Here is a 24,887-nt window from a genome sequence, read left to right as displayed (position 1 = left end):
ACATAAACAAGCATAGCAGATGTACAATGACTAAACAGGTGAATGGGCACCACTTCTTTACTGATCTATCAAAGACACAGCCACAACCAAAACCCTATAAACTCCTGTCTGTAAAAGCTAAACACACTCGTCACACTTGATTTTATTTTTCAGATTTGCAGTAGGTACTGTACAAGTAGCAAAAGTGATATAATGTAAGAAAAGTGAATCAATAGAATTATTATAGGTAGTATTAGTAGTTTAGGTTTTATAAATTGTGATAGCAGAGGTAGAAGTTTTAGCTGTAGAAAGTAGAAGGTAACTGTACAATAGTGTTAATTGTTGGAGTACCAGTAATAATAGAAGTGTTTTATATTCATAGTGGTAATGTGAGAAGGAGTTATTAAAGTAGCAGTAGGTGTAGAAAAAGTTACAGTAACACCTATAGTGGTAGTAATTTACTGTAGGAGTAAAGTTGTAGAGGAAATAAGGATGTTTATTTTAGTAGTAGCAGTTATAGTTGACTTACAAGTCTATTTGACAATAGCCGTCTGTTGCAGCAACTCTCTGTCGTTGTGTTCGTGTCTTTTTTTCTTGTCTTTTAGGTTCTTTTTGTAGTTGGAGTCTGTGATTACTTTTTATGTCTGATATGTTGGTCATTGACACCTGCTCCTGTGTGTGTCTGGAGATCCTACATGTAACCATGTTTCACACAAGATTTCACCTGTTAGCAGCCTGTAGCATGTTGATGCTAACTGGTGCTGGGGCTGGTGTTCTCTATGAGCCGAGGGGGAGGAGGTGAGGATGACGTGCTGGTGCTGCGGTGCGAGGTCAGAGATGAAAAAAAGACTACACCTATTCTTTTTTTAATGTTTCGGGCAATGGTGGTGCATCAGCTAAGTCTGGAGGTAAGAGGGGGTGTGTGGCATAAAATGTTTGGGAATCGCTGCTCTAACTTATTATTTTTGATACATTTAAACTGTGTTTTCTGGTGTGGTATATGTCTAAACCATAGACTGTAAAATAAAATGGACGTCTGCTTGCTCGGTTCGAAGTGAGGTCTCCACAAAAACTGCTCCCCCTGGTGGCTGGCTGCAGTATAGGTTAAAAAATCCAGCTTTCCAACCATTCCAGATGGGCTGTGGTCAAACTTTAAAAAATTAATACTCCTCTTAGAAATGTTTCTCACATCCCATTGTTGTGGTGATTTGAAGATATTATTTGGCTGTCTTGTATTCAAATCCTCGTTTCCATCAGTTATACAAGGTTAAAAATGAAGCTTTACGTAGCGTTTAACGTTGATTGGCTGCTGCCGTTCTCGTGTATTTTTTTCGGGGATTGTAAAATATGTCGAGAGGTAGAGTCAAGAAGGGATAAGACTCTCAAAAGAAAAAAATATAAATATTTTTGTCACCCAGCTTCACTCAGATTCTCCCAGAATTCCTCATCTTCTCTACAGCGAAGACTCTGGCTGCAATTGCTACCAATGGCTGCGCCTGTGACAGAAGTATTTTGGCTCCAAAACCGTACAATGATAAATGGCGGAGCCACACTGTCCACTCTATATACAGTTTATGGTCTCAACTGCATCAACCAATCATTTAACAATAAACCATCATGTTTACACATCATGTTTGTGCACTGAGAAAACATCTCATCTTGCATACCATTTGTACTCAGAAGTTGGAATTTCTGAGCTCTGTAATGCCCAACTGTAACGCCTCCCAAGATGTCAAGAAATGACAAGTTCATGGGCAAACAGTAATTAAGCTCCTGTTATATTCTTTTTATTTTAGAATTTCTGACTAGTGTCTGTTGCAATAAATCAGCCGTATATACGGTATTATTCTATGTTTATATACAGAAATACTGCAGTCAAGGCAAGTTTTTTCGACTTAGCAGCTGGAACACGGAACTTGGAGATGACCTTGTTCCCACTCCTGACTTCCCAGGTCCAAGTACAAATGGGAACAAAGCATTAGTTCACATAACTGGAGAACCATGCATCACAAACAGGTTTCTAATTAAATATTTCCTATTAACAGTCAACACCTAAAATATGCTTTTGCATAGAGTCAAAAACCATGTTGCATGGCGTTATAAAATAATGTCACATAAAGAATTCAAGACACCTTAAGGTCTATTTTAAGCCTGCTGAGGTCACTATGCAATCCATCTAATCACAAATTAATGGAGTTTGGCTTGCTTTTTCTACGAAGAGGTCCAATAACTCTGAGAATAAATTCCTCTGGTTTGCATTAAGATGAGACAGAGTGCACAGGAAGCTCACTGACAACAAAGGGCAGATCATCCTCTCTTCTTCTCTTGGCCCTGTCTGACCTGTCTTCACACTCCAGCACACAGAGGGAAAACTACTCTGCATGCAAGTAGAATCCACAGCTTTTACCGGCTACTGAAAACAGACTGCTGTAATTTAGGCAACTCAATGCAGTATTCATTCTTTTTTACCTTAGAAAAGAGATTTAAGACATGAACACAGAGTGGGCAAGGGTGAACAGAGGGACGCAGGAAAAAAAGAAATGAAACAAAAAACGAGGGAGGAGAGGCAGATGAAAAGAGAAGAGATTGGTTGCTGGCTGCCATTCTGGCCCGGTGGCCCCTCGGCTGATGCACAGGGTTGCGTAATGGGCCTGCATGCAGTGTGAAGCACGGCAAACAGGGCTACAGCACATGTAGCTGAAGAGACCACTCAAGCCTTCTGGGGGAGAGAGGTTATTTCAGTGAGCACATACATACACAGGATGAGACAACCATGTTTTGACACAGTGTGCTAAAAATAGCACATTCTAAATAGAGAAAAAAAAAGAAATGAAAAAAACAGAGTGCCAGTCAAATCCACGCCAGCACGAGAGGGCAGAGATAAAACACTGCTTCCAAAGACGGTCCTGAAGGCAGAACTCTGGGGCATGGGAAATAACAGACGAGCGACCTGATGCAGGAAAACCTACCAGAGACTGAGGAGGCTTACATCTGTAGAGACCGTGATCCCACCTGACATGTGAGGCCATGCAGCCACAATCCCAAAAACAATAAATAAAGCAAAGTAATTAAGAATCAGCATGAGCAACTTTGCAGATCTGTTATGTAATATTCAGCCTGTGGGGCCGTGTGTTGGGAAAGAGAGGCAGACAGGCCTGTTGTGTTTTCTGCTGCACATATATATGGCCATTAATCACGCTCGGTCTCTTCGCTCTTTTTCTATTTCCAGAGAAGCGGGAGCCTGAGGGCAGCGGACCTACGGCGCTGCAGCACGTGCAGGCTGGACTTCAGCATCACTGCAAATGTCACACAATGTTAGCTCGCTCACTGGAGGGCCGGTTTACGGTGAGAGGATCAGGAGAAGGAGCTATAAATGGCACCTTTGCCACTAACTCTTTACGGACGCATTGTTTGCCACACTTTGATCTGATGCTTGACTCTGTCTGCTAAAAAATAATGACCTCAACCGTAGGCTTTCTGAGATTCTTTTAAGAGGTCTTAAACACATCCGATGAATATAAACGCACTTCTAAAGACCCTTGGTCGCAGATAAGAGAATCGTCTGCCTGAATGAGTGCGAAATACACTCAAGGGTCTCGTAGTTCAAAAACACCAGCTGCACGGTTCGTGCAGGGAACAGGAGGGAATACTGATGAGTCCAGATATTTCTGTAAACAGACAGAGTAGGCAGATCAGGACACATGAACTGGTATTGTGTGTGTATGTGTGTGTGTGTGTGTGTGTGTGTGTGTGTGTGTGTGTGTGTGTGTGTGTGTGTGTGTGTGTGTGTGTGTGTGTGTGTAAGAGCCACGTAAAAGAACACACCCCCCCACCCTCTCCACTCCCCCTTTTCTGTCTGTCTCCCTCTCTCGGGTGCACGAGGGGAGATTTCTGCAGGGTGTGTTGGAGTGTGAGTCATCATCAGTGCAGGCAGAGGAAGAGGGGAGAGGCATTCTTTAAGTCGAAGGCAGTGCTTATGGCAGCAATGCAGCAAGGCGATGCTGAGCACCCTGCCTCGTTTTTTTAAAAGGATCCAAATCCCCCAGTTATCAAACAACAGCAGGAACCAGACTCCCAGCTGGTAAATGTATACCCGTATGCTATGTGGGTGTTATGCAACAACATGTTGGCGTAGCTCCAATCAGGCCTATTGAATGATCAGAGCATCAGACGCCAAAGCCTGAGCTTAATGTTTTAATCATAATGAGTAACTTTCCATTGTGGTTGTGTTACTGTAATGAAGACCGGCCTGCACACACTACAGTAGCTCAAAAGATACCACATCATACATCAAGCTGGGGTAAACGAAAAGTGAGCTGAGATGGATTTATGAGATGGATAAGCTGAAAGACAGAATCTACAAATTACTGCTGCACACTCGTACGCCTACATCATCTAATCTAGTTGTAGTTTCCATCTATCATTGTTTCTCACAGAGTGACAGTGTGACTGATTCCAGCCAGGGGGTGTAATTGTGAAGTGAAAACACACGAAAGGGATAAAGGACACTAAAAGCAGAGCAGGCGGGACAGAAAAGCAGAGCGTCTCCCTCACTGTCTGCCTGTGTTTCTCTGCAGAGCCACAGACTATTTTTGTGACAACAGAGTGAACACGGGGTAGAGCTCTGAGAGATTCTCCACTTATGGATCACAGATGGTGTCATCTTCTCAGAGGGATTTTAAAAAATTAAAAAACACGACCTTTGGACCCCACATTCTAATCAGCCCATCCGTGAATCCATGTGAGGGTTTATGCCAAATATAAAGATAATTTTCTTCAGGCCTTTTTCAGACATCATGTTCACAAGGGTGGAAACCACAGACACTTAGGAACAAATAAGGGCCTCATTTTTTTGGTTTCTGCACATTAGGGCTACAGCTAACAAATGTTTTGATAGCTGACAGCTCTTTAATTATAGAATGACTGCTAAACCAATCAGGTGATAAATGCACAGTTTCGTAATGGCTCTTGTTGAGCAGGCAGCTCCTAAACTCTAAACATGCTAGTGATGTCCTTTCTTTGGCTTTGAACACAGCTAGCGTTACTGAAACATGGAGGACTTTTTTATGTAAGTAGGAGAAAAGAGAGTGACAGAGAGTGTTGTCGTGAAAAGCTTCCTCAGGTGGGGGACTGAAAATGTTAATGACGGTAAAATCACACAATTTAAGGCTATTAGGCTGAATGTCACAGTTGATTTTTGAAAGAGTCATCTAATGTGCCTCCTCTTTAAATAACTGTGCATTACTGACCTGCTCCTATGATAAGCAAGGCCCACTTGACTAAATTTGCAGACAGCCCTTTTCTTTGCAGCACAGCAGGTGAAATGCTTGCAATATTGTTGCACAGGCTGACGCCATCTTCCTATGCTTTGTTTATCTGTTGCCTCCTGGTTGCTGTTTTGCATGTGCAGCTGTTAGCAGAGATAGTATGGTGTGAGATGGCTCACTCCTCTGTAACTTCACTCCAGAAAATGATGTTATGACTGCTCACAGCATTGAAAAAATCAAACATGTAATGACAAAACGAACAAATTAGCAACAAAAGAAATTGATGGCAACTCATTTGTTTGATGGTTTTACCAACAATGTTGACTATTCAGTGCACTCCTGCTTTTAGGTTATTCATTTTTACCACTTAAGTGGTTAAAAAAATAGGACACAAAAGTTTTCCTGAAAAATAAAACAGGCCATGCTTGTGTATTGATACCCATCCCTAGTAGACTGTTTGTGCATTACTGTATATGGACGCAAACCTGGGGAGAAGCAAGTTTGTGGTTGACATCAGGTCCAGACAAACCAGCAGAAGCCAGCAGATATAAGTGTATTCTAACTACTCTGAAAATTGACTTGCATGCCAACTCCAATGCAGTCGATAACCTCCAGCCATGACATACAAAGCCAATGGAGAAGTGCCAGACATCTCGTAAACACATTCCAGATTTTTTGCAGCAAAAATTAGCAGATATATCAACTTTGCTGAGCAGATGAACCTGCCTAAATCAGTTTCTGAAATCCTACAGATTCATCTTGCCAGGCTCCATTGACCAACGAATTCAATTGGCTAAATTCTGAACGGCCCAATCAGGGAAGAGCTGCGGGAGCTGCGGGAGCGGCGGGAGCTGCGGGAGCTGCGGGAGCTGCGGGAGCTGCGGGAGCGGCGGGAGCGGCGGGAGTGATGAGCAGACCTGACGTCAGCAGATTTTCGTACATGTCAGCATTCCTTTGATTCTTAAGTTAACTTTACAAAAACGGCAGCAGTCGTCTAACGTCATTATGATAGCTGATTCTCGTGTTCCTGTAGTTGTTCTTCTATTGTTTCTCAGCTGTGGCGCACATAAGCTACGTCATACCGTGGCTTGATGTGGATTGGTCTGTGGTGAGTGTGTCAATCAGAACGGTCGTCCAATCACCAGCTGCTGATTGTTTTAAAGGTCCCAGCTCCAAAGAGCTGCTACCCAGATACACTAGTGAAATATTTCCGTGACAGATACATGAAACTGTCCGTCTGGTGTGTCAGGTTATACATATACAGCCTGGAACAAAAAAATGACTTCAGTCTGAGTAGCTGATGTCTCTAACGGCACACACTGTCCAGGGTAGAATTTTTTTTACAAATCGTTAAGTTTAGAAATTATAACATTACGAGTTTGCCCAATCAGAGGCACAGTTGACAGACTTGTAGCTGAGGGGCTCCAACCAACATTAGGCTTCAAAACTCTGCTTCAGAAGCAGATGGGTGACATCACAGAGACTATGTCCATGTAATGAATAGTCTTTGCTTTATACCAATTTCTGTGAAAAGGACTTTCTGGACTGACAGACTCGGTCCTCATTGTGTTTACTCATGTGGAGCAACTTAAACATATTTTTTAATACAAATGAAACTTTTTAAGGTCAAGTAAGATAAAGAAGAAAAAACAAATAACCTCTGCTGCGGCACCTAAAATATGAGAGGTTGCTGCTTGCAGAAACAAAACAAATTGTGAGCTGAAGCCCCAGTGATTTGCATAAAATATAAGAAATATGCAAAACATATGCCAAATATCACAAGCACTAGCAATAAGACAGATATCTCACTGTGACATTTAAGTTCTCATTACACCAGGGGGGAATTTTCCTTCTAATGCCTGAGAGCAATGACGCTTGTTTCGAGAAACTTCTAGAGACATTCGGAAAGAGGAGGATCTTTCCCCCCCAATTTGTCGCAGGCTTTATGTTTAAAAAAAAGATATATTGATTGAAAATGTTGACTTAAATAAATGAATAAAAACATCGATACCAAATGTGAAAATGGGTTTCGGATTTTTATGCGCCTGTTATCACAGAAATACTAAACTCTACAAAAACAGGAATTTTTAAAATACAAAATCAAGTGTTTTTGACTCAGCAGGAGTCAGATTTTAGTATTTCAATTGTGTCTCAGAGGCAATGAAGGGCTCCAGAACAGCTGCAATGTACATCTGACACTGACAAAGACTGGCGACTTGTCCCATCGAGACTTGTCAAACAGACACCACTCCATCCACTCACCAGATCCTTCTCACCCACACTGTACAAAAGGGTTTTTTAGGCCTGGTCTTACCTTCTCCCAAACAGAGACCGTGCAAGACTTAAAGACAAGTTCCCTCATATCCTCAAAGGTAGCAGGTAACACGGTGTAGGTTTCTGTCTGCACAGGTTTGTCTGCACTGCAGCGCAGATGGCAGATAGACAAACCTCCCCTCTCAGAGTTTGGAAGGGCAGCGCACGTCTGCAACCTGATCTTGAAGTTCAGTTGAAGTCCATGCTGCTATCCAAGCCTGCAGATTAAATTACTGTGTGCTGCGATAGCTCCAGTCACCAAATAACACACCATCTCAGGCTCTTAATGATAAGCATTAAGTTTGACACAGTAAATTAATATGACTAAAGGCCAGCGTTATATCTTCATGTAGAGAGGAACTGCCTGTTTATTGAGCAGTGTTTAAAGTAAAATACTTCTTTTGATAAAGTAAACAGGTATTTTTTTTGACTCCGAGCCATTTTCTGGTCTTTCTTTTACTCTCTGCGGGATGCAAGTAAAATATTCAGTCCCTGCTAAGTGGCTTGGTGCCATATTTTGCTCTGTGAGACCTCTGTCAGACTATGCTAAAAGTGTGCAGAGTACATTTAGATGCTGCTCTGGGAGTAAGAGGCTGGCTGCCTGTTATCTTTTTGGATGTGGATAAAATATGCAATTTATATTGGAGGTTTCTTCACTCGTATTTTTTGAGGCATAATAGCTGCATTCAGTAGACCTTTCTGAGCATTGTAGCTCTCATTTCATCAAAGAGAGAGCGAATAAGGCAAAAAAGAGGAGAGAGAAATCCAAGTAAATGACCCAGAAAACAACCTTTCTGTGAGCTCATTTGAAAAAAAGTCATGTCAGCGATGGAAGTCACTCCAGTCACTCTGTCAGGACCACTTGCACCTCAAACTCATCCAAAAAGTGCCTCCCAAGAACAAAACCTCACAGAGAACAATGTCTCAAATGCAGCAAGAGGCAGGAGTCCAAACTTCAACCCTTGACTCTGAACAAAACGCTCTGATGAACAAGTGTTCCTCGCTGAGACAAGGGAGCAATTTGAAGGAGCAGGAGCAGGTTATAGCAGGATACAATAACTACACTCCAGACACAGACATAGCTGATACCAACTCTGGTGTCACTGTGAGTGGCCAGCTTATCAGTCAGCCCCTCTGCCTGTACGGGCAATGCTGGCAGCCATTGCTGGCCTTTAATTCCACCCAGGCACCAATCCAGTTAAAAGGCACCAGACTGAGAAAAGATACACACCTCCTGATGACTTACAATCTCACAATGATTTACAGACAAATCTGCTCACACCCTCCACAGATATACATCTCTTAAAAATGGAATGAGCACAAAAAGTGTCTAAACCAATAACACTGTGTACTTTTTAATGGCCATCACCATAGCTGGAACGAAGGTACACACCACAGAGCGCACAGTGAATTTCCTGAGGATGTTTTGGATTGCATCATACCTGTGTCTCTCTTTCGATGTTAGTTTTTTCAATCTTTACTGTCTGTTTTCAAATTAAGGCAGGATGAACCACACATTAACTACACACGGGCAAGTCACCAGGGTCCTTAAAGCTGCTCCAAATAAAATCACCAACAAACTTAAAAAATTGCTATTATTATCTGATCACCACCTAGAATTGGAAACTAACAGACAATTAGCTTTGCACCTGTGTAAGGATGGGATCTATTGGTACTGACCAAATTCTGTCCGTGTTACTGAGTACTGATTCATGTAAAATCCAATGGTACCACGTTTTGGTACCTCAACACATCCTTGTGACTGTAAGGGAGTGGAAGAGTAGGTCATTTTCCATGTTGGACACAATGACAGCTTTGCAAGTTTAGATAATAAGAAATAAGTATGTCAAATTGAAAAATTTTGAGACTTAATTATGAAACAAATTAACTCATTAATTAAATAATTTTTAAAACCACATAAACACACACAAAAGTACCAAAAATTGGTACCGTTTTGTACTGATCCAGATTGCCAGGTATCAGGTATTGTTACTTTATCATCCCAAATGTGAAAGCTACCCATCCCTACATTTGTGTCATGTTTCATGCCAACACAAGCTGTTTGGAGAAGGAGAGAGAAGTCACCTGGTGCATCCCTCTTGTTGGTTCATCCACTAATACTGGATGTCACTTGTGAAGCAGGATCTTACTGTTAGTGTCGTCTATGTGGCTTTTTTTTTATCTCTACCTTTTTTAGAAATAAACAGCTTTGTCACTGAAAAGTTGCGTCATGATACTAGATAACCTGTTGTGATAAAACTGCCATCAAACCTCTACTGTTTGACCTTGTCTATTATTGGCTGAAAAGATAATAGCAAATGCCAATCCCAATACTATGCCTCAGCCCCTGGTTTTGTGTGTGCATGTCTAGTGAATTGGTGTGCCAATTCCCTGTAAGGTGAAGGGGCAGTCTACACAGCATTTGAAACAAAGACAAACAGGGGGTATCACAAATTTCCCATGGAACCAATATTTTTTATCAGATATCCAATTATTTGATACTTCATGTATATATAAGCCATGTTCTGAATTGTTGGTTGAATTCTGAAATCACTCATTATTAGGATCTAGCTAATGCGGCTACAGCTATAGCTACAGCTAATAATAGCTACACCGATGTCAAACCAGGGTAACAAATTCACAGACTTCACTACAGTGAACTGCATTTTATGAATAATAAGACAGATAAGCTACAGTCAGAAGCTGCATTAGCAACATAAGCTATGACAAGCTAACGTCACATGCTACATAATACAGCTTCTGAATACGGTTACATTAGCTTAACGTTCGCTTTTCCTAGCTTAGCTGTCTCATCACTCATGTAATTCAGTAAATTGTAGTGATGTCTGTTTGCTGTGAATTTGTCACACTAATCTGATGTCAGTTTATAATCACTTTGTAAAAATGTGTTCGGTTTGGAAGTGAGTAAATAGCTGCTCTGCCTACAGCACAGCCCTAAAAGCAGAGGTGCAAAGGGGCACAAGAAGGGGTAAGACAAAGGAAAGGGGTAAGAGTGACAATTGGGATTGGCCCTATATCTTGTTTCAAGAATAACTGATGCTACTTTTATTCACATTTGTTTCTTTTACCTTTGCCTGGAAGTCATTTTACTAATATGACCTTGAGAACATCCATAGGAAGCCTTATGTCACAGCATTTATTTAGCCAACTAGCATTTATTCTGCTGATTTTAGAATAAAAAATTTATATATATAAAAAAAATAAATAAATAAATAAAAAAGTAATTTTAAAAAGGTCAGAATGGTGACTTTTTGAAGCCAAAATTGCCGGAAAATGTTTCAAATTACACTGATTCAACTAAAAAGCTTTCTGTCTTTTTTAATTTTTTCATTTTCTTAAAAAAACAAAAAACAAAAAACAAAAAAAGAATTTATCTTGTTTTAGTGTGAAGTGTCCCTTTAAACTGCTCTTATACTTGACAGTGCAGCTTGGGGATTTCTATGACAGGCTTTGTAATTAGCCACCACATAATGGGAATGACCTTATTAAGCTGCTGCTGGGTCATAAGCAGATTTAGGTTACCAAAACACACCAGCTACCAATCATCTTCTTTATCAGGTACCATCTCTTCACAGTAATCTTCACTGGCACATGAGTGCACACAAACACACAAAGTCAGATCTTCAGGAGAGCCAGTATCAATATTTATGCTCCGGCTGTGTCCATAAATACCAGTGACCAGCCTGAAAATCAATGCACGCCAGCAACATATTTTAATCTCGCTATGAAGGTCACATTACTCCAACATTTCTTGAGATGTGGAAGCACACACAAGTCTGATGCATTTGTAGTCTCACATCCCTGACCCTTCCCCAGTTCAAGTAATGTCACTGGACCACAAACCGGACAAACGAGAGAGAGCTCATCAGCCGTAAATGGATTATAAAAGCCATCACACAGCAGTTCTGGCCACATCTGACAGGCTGTTTTCAGGGTTTAGCCCTTTGTAACTCATGTACATTATAGATGAGGCAGAGGAGAATGGGAGTGTTCAGTGGAGCACTATCAGTTACCAGAAGGCCAATCTAAATCTCTTCCGTCATGACTAACCTCTTTTTTAGAGCAACGGGGGTGACACAGCAGCAAACTCAGCCTCCCCCACAGGCAGCCGTATACTACGACACAGCTCTAAAGCCTCCACGCAGCTACACCAACCAGACGAAAAAAAAAAAAAGAATTTGTACTCATTTCTAAAAACCGACAGACAGCCAAAGTGTTTCCTACCATCACATGAATTTGTCACTTTGCTAACAGGGTTTATGAAAGTTAGATGAACATTTTACAATCTTGTTAAAATCGGTTACATTATTAAAAGGGCACATTCATCCTGCGGGGGGAGAAAGAGAGCCTGTAGCAGATTGAAATTTTAATAAGCTCATTGCAGTGGCTAGAGATTGAGAAACTTGGCAGAGATTTACCTTTGAAATCCTGAGTATAGGCATGAGATGATTTAACCGCATTGTATCATGTATGCACTCAAGCAGGTCAAAAGAAGGGGATTCTGGGAACCTGTGATAAACCCATTAGCTGGTTTAGCTGCAGACACTTCCCTTAACTTTTTAAAGTGTGATATGAAGCCATGGTTCTCCTGAAATTTAATGTTCAGCTTCACAACATGCTTCATATTTTTCCTACATCTTTTTCTTAAGGCACTTCTGCAACAGCATTTTGATTTCTTATATTTGCATTTTTTACCCCAAAGGTGATGTTTCTTCCTTGCTGCTGAATAAATACATAGAGTAGTGGTGTGGTAGTACAGCTGGCGTCCATCATAGCAGACCAGACTGTAGAAGAGGGAGGTTTAGAAACACATGACCCTGGAGGAGACCTGAAAGGACTCTCTCTTTTTCTCTGCTATCTCTGGTGAGGCTGTGATAAACGTTATCTCAGCATCATAAGTGTGCTGTTATCTGTGGAGTAAAGGCTCCACCACCGACTACATACAGTGCTGGCTGTTTGTATGTTTGTGTGTGTGCATGTGTGTTTATGTGTGTGTGTGTGTGTGTGTATGTTTGCCCTTGTCTTTGCGTGTGCGTGTGTGCTAGCACCAGACACCCTGTGTGTTAAATCATGCCACACATCCTGCCAGCTCCTTGCAGACCTGTTACAGCAGAGAGGCAGCGGGCTTTGTTCCAACAGCAACACAATCTTACAGTTTACATTCAGAGCTTGTATCACACAGAAATAAACAGAGACAGAATCACCGCCTTTAAATGGTTTGGTAATTTTTATCTCAACAATAAAAATTTTTTGAATTAACAACCATTTGATTCATTATACTCCGGTTTTAGGCTGGTTATATAAATACAATGTATGAATATGGATGCCTATGTATGCGAGCTGGGCAGTATCTAAATGTTGTTAATGTTGGACCACCCCCACATTTTTCCTGGGTACACAGTATTGATGTCACTTATCAAAAATCCCTTTGTCTGGCTTCGAAGGAGCTGCCTAAAAACTACTATACCAACTAGTCAAAAACTATGGTGATATATATATATATATGTATATATATATATATATATATATATATATGTATATATATATATATATATATATATATATATATATATATATATATATAAATATATATATATATATACATAGACTTTAATGTAACTTAGCTTATGAAGGAAGTGTGTAAAGATTGTTGCGGCTTGGAGTCTGTTAAAAAAGTGATGCCTTCTTATATAGACCGAGTGCACACCTTGGGTGCACATCTGTACGTGAGGATTTATGAACCATGCACACAGTTTGTAAATCTATGGGTTTAGATGCACACAGATTTGCAAACAGTGATTTCAACTTGGCTGTTTTTTTTCTTGATGTGGCACCCAGAAGGCCCCAGAGAAGGGCCTGATATTGAAATGGGCTCTTAAATTCTAAGCATTTTTCTTGCTGTCTCCATCTTCATGCAAATGCTGCACAAACCCCATCAAGGCTTGTCTTGTCATATATTGGTTTGATATTTATAAACTTATTGACTGACTTACTTGAAACCAAATGAAACACTTTTGTAATGTATCGCCTTTCTGACATGCAGATGTCACATGCTCTTATTTTGAAATTCCTAATGCCTGCCCTGTTCACAGTTGTGGACCTGGTGAGCCTGCGTGGCATCATAAACTTTTAAACAATGCTGCTAAGCAGACAATGGCAAGCAGCCAAGAAACCAGGCTGGGATAAAGAAGACGAAAAAGATATCCACTCCCCTCCCCCACCTCTGGATTAACAGTGTGGAAATGTTGTGAATTACAGAGAAAACACAGGTCAGCAGACAAAACACAAACAAACATGCAAACAATGTCTTAGAAACTCAAAAATCTGGCCAGGCTACTGAAAAATAAACTGTTTTGACTTTCATGCTGGTAATCACATTAATATAGATGCAGCTACCTGCTCGACACCTCTGTAATACACTAGTTAAGAGTGGTTACACAGAAATCCAGGTCCCCTTTATGTTTTGTTATGTAGGGTGAAACTCAAGGTGGTGAAACCAAAGACTGCTTACAGAAATTAATGCTGCAGTTCATAGGTGTTGACTGACTATTAGGTCAAAAGATTCAGAGCTCCCCCTGCTGACCAGCTGCAGAACAAGTCATCGAACTACCTTTAATATCATAACAGACTGAACATGGCTCAAACCATAAAATCAATGTACACATCAAATAAACAAGGTTCCTCATATCAGAGTTTGTTTCCATCAAGCTAACCTGTGAGCAAGTCTTTATTTTCTAGCAAGCTTAATTTCAAAAAGTTAATGGATTTCAAAACAATGAACAATCAAAATCTCATTCAGGCTCCTGCAGCAGTCTGTACCAGATTAGTGGAATAAAGACAGAATGAAAAGAGGGACTCTTACCAACAATAAACACAAGAGTGATTCAACTTTCCTTATCCCTAAGTTTCTACTTCAAATACACAAGAACCTTTTCTGCTGGGGGCACTAAAAACCTAAGAGGTCTTCAATTTTACTTGTGTATATGTGTCGTCAGATACTAGAGGAAGATCTGCAGCAACAAAACATGAAGATCTACTGCTGATAGTTTTAAATTTGATATGAACTTGTTGCTGCAACAGAAGCTCAAATCTGGGAACACATATTTTAAGACTGTAACCTGCCTCTGTTGCTTTAACTTCATCTGAGAGCTCCTGAAATTCAAACAAATTGTTACGCTGGTCTCAAAAGTCTGAGAGGATAAATTTCTTTCTAAATATAAAACTTGGTGTTTTAATCCCGTGTGCTTAAAATTTTGGTAAATTTCAACTTTCCAGCATTAGCAAAACTTTTCCAGCACTGAAGGGGATTAAGCAGGTGTAGCAGACACACTCGTATCGTGCACAGACACCACTTTCTTTCTTATATGCTTTAGATATTTTCATTGCTTTGGGGGTTTTAGAGGAGCACAGTATTTATTTTTAGGCATCATTGATTCGAAACAGCTAATGATGTTGATGACATCACCATGTATGTTTAAAAATAAGTAAATAAACAGTTCAAACTACATTTTTTTAAAATATCCTTTTTTCTAAATTTTCTACCTGGCATGTTTTCACTGATAGCATGACCTTCTCTGTGTTCTACAACTGTAGTATAAACCTTCAACTATAGGGAAATATTACTCGCTAGATTCAGGTGTTTGATAAACACTCCCATCCACAAATTCTTGGAAACTACACCTACATGTTAAACCAGGATGATCTCCTGTTGTACAGTGGGGTAACAGGTCAGGACATCACACAGCAGACACATTGATGGAGCTGCCTGCAGTGTCTGAAGACAGTATTAGTTTATTATTTGACTGGCATTGTAAGTCCATGTAAAGGCTGATGCCAATTTTTTAAATTGCTGTTTATCTGACCAGTTAATTGGTTCACCAATCTATCAGTCTATTGGTCTTTCTTTACCATATGATAAAAATAATGGAAGAATTTACAGACATTATTCCTACCCTATGAGTTTCGGTAGGCCAGTAACTGTTTTTTATAATCCAGTAGCTGATTGTCTTTACCTCACTGTATGTATTATCATCTGCTCCAGTCAAGAGATAAGTGAAGCATTCACAAACCTGATCATTTTCAGGTCCTATCTCATATCTTATGTGGGCAAAGTGATTACATGAGCATGCAGTGCATATCAAGTGGCAACTTCCAGGCTAATAATATGAGGTAAGGCGGAAGTGCTAAAATCTGCATTTTGTGTGATTTTCGGTACTTTCAGCCTCAAGCGAACATTCCACAAACACCGAGCCAGGCAAAAACAAAACAAAAAAAAACCCTTTTTCACATCAGCAATAAACGTGTTTACAGCTTAGTACAATAACTGTCTTTCATCTAAATAGTTGATTTTTCCAACAGCAAACACTGTACATGTAATTTTTTTTTTTTTTTTCTAACTCTGCAGTTTAGAGAATAATCAGAGCACAAGTTTTGCCAATCACAAGCACAGCTCAGTTGATTGACAGGCGGTCATCTTTTAGCTGTTAAAGCCTGCATCATTTCCAGTATGGCCCTCATTGACTACTTGCTTTAAAACTCCTTTCAGAAACAAACATCAAGGAAAAGACATCAATTTATTATACAGTCTATGCGTGCATCACACTGTAAAAAAGGAAAATCGACGTCCACTTGCTCGGCTCGAAGTGAGGTTTCCACAAAAACTGCTCCCCCTGGTGGCTGGCTGCAGTATAGGTTAAAAAATCTGGCTTCCCAGCCATTCCAGATGGGCTGTGGTCAAACTTTAAAAAATTAATACTCCTCGTAGAAATGTTTCTCACGTCCAATTCTTGATGTGATTTGAAGATATCATTTGGCTGTCTTGTATTCAAGTCCCCTTTTTTTCTGAAAAGTTTCGTTTTCATTAGCTATACGAGGTTAAAAACAAGGCTTTACATAACGTTTAACGATGATTGACAGCTGCCGTTCTCATGTATTTTTTTCGGGGATTGTAAAATATGTCGGGAGGTGAAGTCAAGAAGTGTTTAGACTCTCGAAGGAAAAAAAAAAATCCACAATCTCCACTCAGATTCTCCCAGAATCCTTCATCGTCTCTACTGCGCAGACTCTGGCTGCAACTGCTACCAATGGTGGCGCCTGTGACGGGGGTATTTTGGCTTCAAAACCGTACAATGATAAATGGCAGAACCACGCTGTCCACTCTATATACAGTCTATGGTGCATCACAGTCACCGACAAGAAATTTCAACATTCATTAATGTAAGCAGACAGCAGAGGAACAATTAGGCCCATACAAGTTGGCTGATAAGACTGGTCATCCAAGGTTTTTCTACACATCTTTGTTTGTGAACGCCCAAGAGGTGACTCATCTTGTTTGCACCTTTTTTGAAATGATTACTATGTTATGGCCCCCAAATACACCTCAAAAGTGATGATCAACTCAGAAGCACAGTAACCTCATGTCAACACTGTCAGTGAATGACATTTACAAGGACATGTGACTGCCAGTCTTCAAAAGAGCCTTGAGTCTAACAAACGACACATTGTATTGCTGATACAAAAGAGAAGAAATTTGATTTAGAGTCTAGATCCCCAAAACGTCAGTAAAATATGTTGCTTTGTGGAACTAGTCTATAATGGAAAATGGTTAACATTAAACCAGATAAGAATATATTCAATCACTGCAAATATATCAGGGTTAGTGGAAAAAAAGACATGGCTCATTAATGAAACATGATGTTTCATCAAATTTCAATGAAGTGTCTCAGAGATGATGCACTGTGAGGGGAGCATACTGTTCCCTCTTTATCATCTTTGCAGACTTAAGGCTGTTACAGTCATAAACTAACACTTAGACATCAAGGTTCTCTCTCCTCCTTCATCCCTGTTCATCAGTAACACAATAACTGATAAGTGATTCCAGTGGAGAGGAGGCAGAGCAGGCAGCTGAGTGAATGGTGTGCAGCCAGAGCAGTGTGCGGTCCTGGGTCATCCTGCCGCATCGGAGCGTTAATAAGGGGGGTAATTGAATTAGAGGATCAGTGGAGGCCTGTAGTGTGGGCGCCACGCGGCTCTAATTTCATTATAAGTGATGTAAACATGCGGTTGGCCCCCAGCACAGGGGCCTCCCACATCAACATGCACTAACACACGCACACATACAGAATGAAACATTCGTGTAAGGAAATAAACCACACAAAACCACAAATCTACACTTGTTTGCTTCAGTCACATCCCACCATACAGGCTTCAGCATGTTTGTCACACTGCTGTCTCCAACGCTCCTCAGCCTGCGCTGCGTGATTTTTATGCCGTCTGAAAAATGTGAATAAATGCTGCATCTGGCTCTGACGGTGGTGTAGGAGTATCAGAGAGATCAAGTCAACACCGGGGAATATTTTTAGGTGTTTGTTTTGAAGAACATGATGGATACAGTCTATGAATACATGACTGGGATTTTTTTCAAGCAGTGTGATTCATATTTATGATCAGAACTCTAATGTGGCTCAGCCTGCTGATTCACTTGACCATCAGACTGAGCACAGCCGGACTAAACCTGCAGGTCTGACTGTAGGCTTCATCCCAGTGATGAATAGTTATAAGGGCAGAAGTTAACCAAGGAGAAACTATTCTCATCCCTAATAAGTCTCTCCCCCTTGCCATCACAGCAGTGACAATCAGACAGATGGGTAGTTGGTCACATGTTCTGCTTTTCGTTATGCAGAAATTATTCAGGTGGGCCGATCACAGCACCCCAGACAGAACATGGAGACAGGAATGGTTTCATTTCCTTCAACTTGATGGCAAAACATCAGAAATCAAAATTTTGGCAGCAAATGTTCTCCACCTTAAAGAACACACATCCTTCCTGCAACCAACTTTGACAGATGCGCCTGTTTTTATTTTTGACTCCTTAGAAAGCCTGCCAATTTACCTCACAAGTTTACCCCTGCAGCAGAGCAGCAGGAGGAGAGGAGGAGGAGGAGAACAGGAGGAGGAGGACAGACTTAACAGATACAGAAGCATGCCAGTCCCACGGTCATTCCTGATAATTTTGGAAGACAAAAACATTTATATACAGTGTGTATTAAAAGTTTTGGACCAGGAGCTTTTCCGGTACAGCCTTTCTTGATGTGAAACAACCAGTGGCTCCTAGAGGCTGGTGCTAGCTAATGTTAGCAAGATGTATCTGAATTGACAGACACATTTTATGGTCAAAAATTAACAGACAATAAACTATAACTATACTTTTCCTGAGACTGGGCTCTCACAAAATTAAATATATATATTTTCAATACAGACAGACAGAGAAAGAGGAAGAGAGACAAAGAGGGAAGTAAGTAGGAAAAAATATATATTTATAAAAAAGCCAGGCATAAGTATCCTATCAATTGAGGCCTATGGTTGGTCTCCATCTTCTTTTAAAGGTTTGGGTCTTTAGCTGTAGTTGTGTTGTCAATTGTTGCGTTATGTAGACATACCTGATATTTTGTATCTGTTGCTGAACTGAAGGTGGTTTAGGTTAACCTAAGCCAACTGTTCTCATTTTTCTTGCAGTCATTAGGAAAAGATGTAGAAAAAACTCCTGATCATGGGAAAAACCAGCAGGAAGTATATCCAGTAAAATCATTAAAGGGTCCAGAAATAAATTCACTTTAAGTAGATTTTCTACTATTCCTTTTATACCAGTTGTACACCAACATAGTATGAAGGGACAGTCCCAAAATGTGTGTTTGATCACACCTAAGTCCACAATTTCTCCAGCCCACTTCTAGATAGAAAGGATTTTCACACGGTTCTGAAACATTGTATTTTGAACTTCCAGTGGAACTCCTTCCAGAGTTGTCTCCCCATCCCCTTATGACAACCAGAGCAACATTTCCCCAGGTATAACCATCAGATGTCACATTTAGTTCCATTTCCCATTTTTACCTCCGACAAGGAGGTTATGTTTTTGGGAGAGTTTGTCTGTTTGTTTTTTTGTCTGTTAAAAACATAACTCCAAAACTGATGAACAGATCTTGATGACGTTTTCTGGAAATGGTCAAAATGGGAGAAGGAAGAAGTGATCTGGATCACAGTCTGGATCCAGGATTTTTTTAAAGGATTCTTTATCATTGTGAGATAGGGCCATTCTCTCCATATGTGTATATAACTCCTCGATAAATGCTCAGATTGCTTTGCAAAACATACAAGACAAGGTCACCATAATTTCTGACAGATGTAAAAGTACGATCCAGATCCTAGTAATATTCTGGATACTAAGATCCAGAATATGAAATATGTACTGGGTCATCATAATTTTCAACAATGTCAGATAACAAATTATCATACAAACCTGCAACTAACACCCTATGGTAGCAGACAGACTGCTGAAAGGGAGTATAACATTAAAGTAGGACCAAAGTGTTGCGTGACAATCACAATATCCTTGGCAGAGGTCTGCGCTCTCTGAGTGCTTTTCTAGTTTATTTTATGTGCCGTGTGTCATCACACACATCCATCAACAGTGTCTAATATTTTAAAGACACTTGGTTTTTTTTCTCTACACCATCGTTTTCAACCAAATTAATCAAATGTTTGTCTATGTTTGTTGGCTCTCTTCTAATCTTATTCTCATCTGCATTTTTTGTTTGTAATTTCTTATTTGTCAATAACTATCAAGGTCACTTGAGAGTAGATTGAATTTGCTTCTCATATGGGCAAAGGTTTTAATTATTCAAACAGCTGATTTACGGTGATGAGTTTACTCAGGATAGCTACTTTTAATGAAACTTCTAACTCTTGTGCTTTTTTTTCTCACTGCTTGTACAACAGCACATTACAAGCATATTAGGAGCAAGTAAACGCTCAAATATAGAGACTCAGTATGCTGTGTGATATGTCCCAGTGTGTCTGAAACATAAAGAGCTCTCATCTGTATGCCATGACAGCATTTTTTCGATAGCAGATGCATAATTTATGGACAGAAAAGAAGAAGACAGAAGTATTTCTTTTTTTTTCTGCCACTTTCCTTGATCTCAAAAAACTCCTGCAGTCAGACACTTTAAAGTGCTACAACAGAGGAAAAACGTTACATAAATGTCAACTTTTGCAGAATAACAACTCAGTATCTATGAAATTCCTTCTTCAGCACAAATCTGTGCACATAAAAGAAGACAAGCAACCAGGGTGAAAGAATGAATAAAAGTCTCTGGGGCAAAGTTAAAAAATATGTCACTGCTCTGAAGATAGCGTAGAGGAGAACACAGCCTGCAGAGACGTACCGGCTGCAGACAGCTGTGCACCCGAGGAAGATACCTTCAACAGGGCGTGTCTGCGGTTTGTTGATTGCATCTCCATCATAAGATAACAGAGCTGCAGGCTAATGGAGCCTGCTGAAGAAGTGCCTCATGCTCTGTCAATTTTTCATTACCACTTCACTCAGCGTTACGCAGGAACGTTCAGTATCTGTAATTACTGATGCTACACCAATCTTTCAGAATCCATAATCGGCTGTTTTTCCACTTGAGGGGCCTAACAACACCACGCCAAACCCTCCCACCCCTGTTCCTGCCCGTCCTTTTCTGTTGACTGAGCGGTGCAAAACACCAGCTCAATGACACGTTAGGAGGCATCTCAACTTCAGCTTGTTTACCAGTGACAGCCAAAGGTAAAAGAAGAGAGTTTTTGAGACCAAACCTCTTCAAAATACGTAAGAAGAGAAGTTATAATGAATTATGACTGAATGAAAGCAGCAGCAGACCCGACCTCAATGTTTTAAATCACACATCTCTTAAGTGTCAAAAACTCAAGCATAGAAACACACAATTAAAACATCTTCTTCTCAGGATTGAGTTTGACAGATTAACACGTTGATTTACACTCTGCTTAAAAATAAGAGCTTTGTTGCGCATATTTGGTCGCTGGGTGAAAGCTGACAGAAAAGGCAGGCGATCCCTAAAGAAATGTGACATGCTAATTATCAAGTAGCCATGTCACAGGCTGGTAGAGAATGTAAAAATAAAGTTCACACCACCTTTATTTAGAGAGCAGTAACAGTCAGCAGCGCTAACCTCACACTCCTCTCTACCGCTGAGGGACTTTAACATGAGAGGCACACACTCTCAGTGTGTGACACGAAGGTCAGAGGCTGTGAGCATCATGTGCTTGTGCAATGTATGAAAACTATGAACAATAAAAAATGGAGAAGAAATATTTGAAAGCATATTTAGTTTGATCTATTTCACCACGGCAGCCAGTGAAATGCTTTCCTCTCCTGCCCAGAAACACACATCAGGTTTCATTAACACGCATGGAAAGGCTGCTAATAACGAGGCTTCAGTGTATGCTTCAGCCAAAACATGTCACCCATAACGTCACCCTCTGTGAAAACAACTGTCTGGGAAGTGCTGAGGAAACACAGGACAGAAAGCCAGCAGCCCCATCTACACACACGTACACACACACTCACACACAAACACACATCTTATCCCCTTTGCGCAAGCACCACACTGAGGTCTAATCGATGCAGCTCATTCATATTGAACCACAGACGTCAGGGGAAGCCAAGGGAATTACAAGCAGCCTCCACTGTGAGATCGCAGCTTGGAGAAAGCCCGAGGAAAACAAAGCTCGCTTTGCTCTGGAAACCTGCTGTTTACTATCCCAGGTATATTTTAGCAACATGGCTACTGGGTCCCCTCCAAAGGAAATGACGCTGAACAGGCAGAGCGGTAAACAAACATAATGTTAGAGGAGAAAATTAGAAGTGAAAAGTGTGTGGGGGAAAAACTGAACTATTCTGCCTCAGAAGATGTTTTGGTAACTGAGCACTTGTATAAAAGCCTTCCAGGCTCTCTTTCTTTCTTAACAACTCCAACTGCTTTATACTACATGCCGACATTTACCCATTCACACATATAAACATACTCACACTGATGGCAGAGGCTGCGATGCCCATTTACACACTGTGCTTCTGTGTCAAGAGGCAATCAGTAGCAATGTCATGAACACAGACACTTTGTTTCCATAACTGGAGAAAACGTGTATCAAACTGCCAATTGTCTGATAGTGGACGACCTTCTTGTTTTCAAAAACACACCTGTGTTAAAAAAACTGGTAAAGCGCTCCCTGGGACCAAGCACCAAACCTGGGGGGACAGTGCCTTCTCTGCTGCTGCTGTCCCTTTGGAACTCACTCCCACAATGCATCTGTGACACCGCTGACCATACCGCCTCCAAGACTCAATTGAAAATTCACTTATTACACACTGCTTTTAACTTATAATCTCTCTTAAACGAACATATTTATTTCCAACCTCCTTAACCTTTCTTTCATGCAGGTTTTTTTTTCTGTGCTTGTTGGATTTTACTTTACTGTTATTTCCCTATTTTGCATATTTGCATTTGTGTTTAACTTGCGCTTCATGTTTTTTTTTTTTTACATGTAAAGCATCTTTGAGTTTTTGAAAAATACAAAAAATCTTAGGTATGGATGTAAAATAATAATCCTGGATGTTCAAACTAATTGTCTTCAGATTTTTAAACAGCTACATAGAAATATTGTAAAAACCCTAAATCTGTCCGTAAACCGCCTGAAAATAATCTGCTCAAAAAATGGCACAAGATCTTCACAAGATGTACACCAGATCTTTATGAGATTTTCAAATGATGAGGTCATCAAATGAGAATCTCCCAACTGGTCTGTGACACATTGGAGGGACGGGCCTTAAACTCCAAGGTTTGGGCAGACAGGCTCCCATAGGGCTGGCCAATCAGGGGTAAGGAGGTTCGTGGAGTGGGAAGCCTTAAAGAGACAGTGGCTAAATTGGAGGATTTTGGATAGCAACTGAAATAATTATTTTCTAAAACACCAGGGTGAGAAAAGTAATCTTGAGCTATAAATCATGTGAAGCTACTAAAGGATACCAGAGAGACAGTATAAAGTCTTAAAAAAAAGCCCAATACCCCCTCTTTAATGTGGGTTTAGATAAATGTAGAGGGCATTCCAAAGAGGACAAACAATTTATAGATTATTCACCTCTGATAAGCAGCCATGTAGGTCTTTTACATCGTGTTTTACTGATTTCCAGCTTAAACATTAGCTCCCAAGCATCACTAATGACAAATGAAATACTGAAATGACCCCAAGCATATTATTCATTAAAAAAATATGGATGAGTAAATTATGCTAAGCTGGCCAATGGATCAGTTCGCAGACAACTTTTATTGCACCGGCCTCCTCCTCAGGCATAGAGGAGTAAAGACACTGCCCCAGGGAGGAGGCACTGTCTACTCACTGTGCTCTAAACTGATCAGCAGTCATGAAATACCAAGCAACTGCCATTATGACCTCAATTACTCCCATTGATGATTCTAATTGAACATGAGGAGAAGGGAGCATGGATCATTTCAAAATAAACCAGTAACTGGAGGAATAATAATTCATGGTTCACAAGTTCACAACCAAAGGCAGAAAGAGCGACACAAAAGTCAAACAAATTCTGAGAGAAAATGCCTCCACAGCCATCTTCAACTGCCCCCGTAATGGTCCAGGCGTACGCCAGCACAAACAAGACTTGATCTCCTTTTAACTCACCAGTAATTTCTGTTTCAGCCTCTGGTGGCTCAGGGTCTCCTGGCTGAGTCTCAGAGTACTGCTGTTGGCCTCTAACAGATGAAAGCTTTCCACGCGCTGCACACCTGAGACCTGGAGGGGTGAAACTTCATTTCTCAGCTGTGGGAGGAAACAGAAAGAATACAGTCAGTCAAATCGATTTGCTGTCACACTAATGTGTAATTTTATAAGAGATTTGACCATTCCACAATTGCTCGTAGTTGTTTTCACAAAAGCAGCCTTACAATTGGATTCTGCAGATTTTTAAATCCCTCCAAATAACCGTCCACCACTGCTGCTGAGGCCCCCTAGTGATGAAATCTGCTCGCGCTCCATTTCTAAATGCAGTTGAGTGGCTGCTCAGAGCTATCAGGGGGTCTGAGTGGAAAAACAGCTAACGGCTACACTCACAGTGCAAACAGCAGAGCTCAACCTTCATCCATCCTCACAGGTTCTGTCTCACAAATAAAGAACAAAGTATCTACTGGACTATCTGCCCTCCAGTCACTGTGAGCACATTTTAAACTCTAGTTCAACTGAAATGCAAGAAAATGTAAGAATGAAGTGACAATTTGGGTAAGAAAAAATGGAAATGATTAAGAAGACAGAATAGAGTTTATAACGGACAGATCATAGAGTCAGATGAAGTCAAGGTTTAGTTGTGTTTATTTGTAAGTTCAACCTGTTTCACATCAATTGATTGTTTAATTCAAGCAAGCCAAATGCTTCACACAGCGATGTTTACCCACACTT

General features: G+C 40.5%; 1 protein-coding gene across 2 annotated transcripts in view; it reads right to left on the bottom strand.

The window, feature by feature from the left end:
* rimbp2b (RIMS binding protein 2b) overlaps positions 1-24,253 on the bottom strand; it is a 99,074-nt gene extending 74,821 nt beyond the window's left edge. For both annotated transcript variants that reach the window (XM_074670263.1, XM_074670264.1), the window contains exon 1: positions 24,117-24,253. The gene's annotated coding sequence lies outside the window, so the exon portion shown is untranslated. The remainder of the gene's footprint in view (positions 1-24,116) is intronic.
* Between the last annotated feature and the right edge of the window lie 634 nt (positions 24,254-24,887).

This window comes from Halichoeres trimaculatus, unplaced genomic scaffold (assembly GCF_033239565.1).
Source record: "Halichoeres trimaculatus isolate MK-OKI-2021-1 unplaced genomic scaffold, fHalTri1.1 fHalTri1_scaffold_5, whole genome shotgun sequence".
In the NCBI taxonomy this organism is placed as follows: Eukaryota; Metazoa; Chordata; class Actinopteri; order Labriformes; family Labridae; genus Halichoeres; species Halichoeres trimaculatus.
Note: the sequence above shows the minus strand (reverse complement) of the source record. Positions and strands in the feature narration are given on the sequence as shown.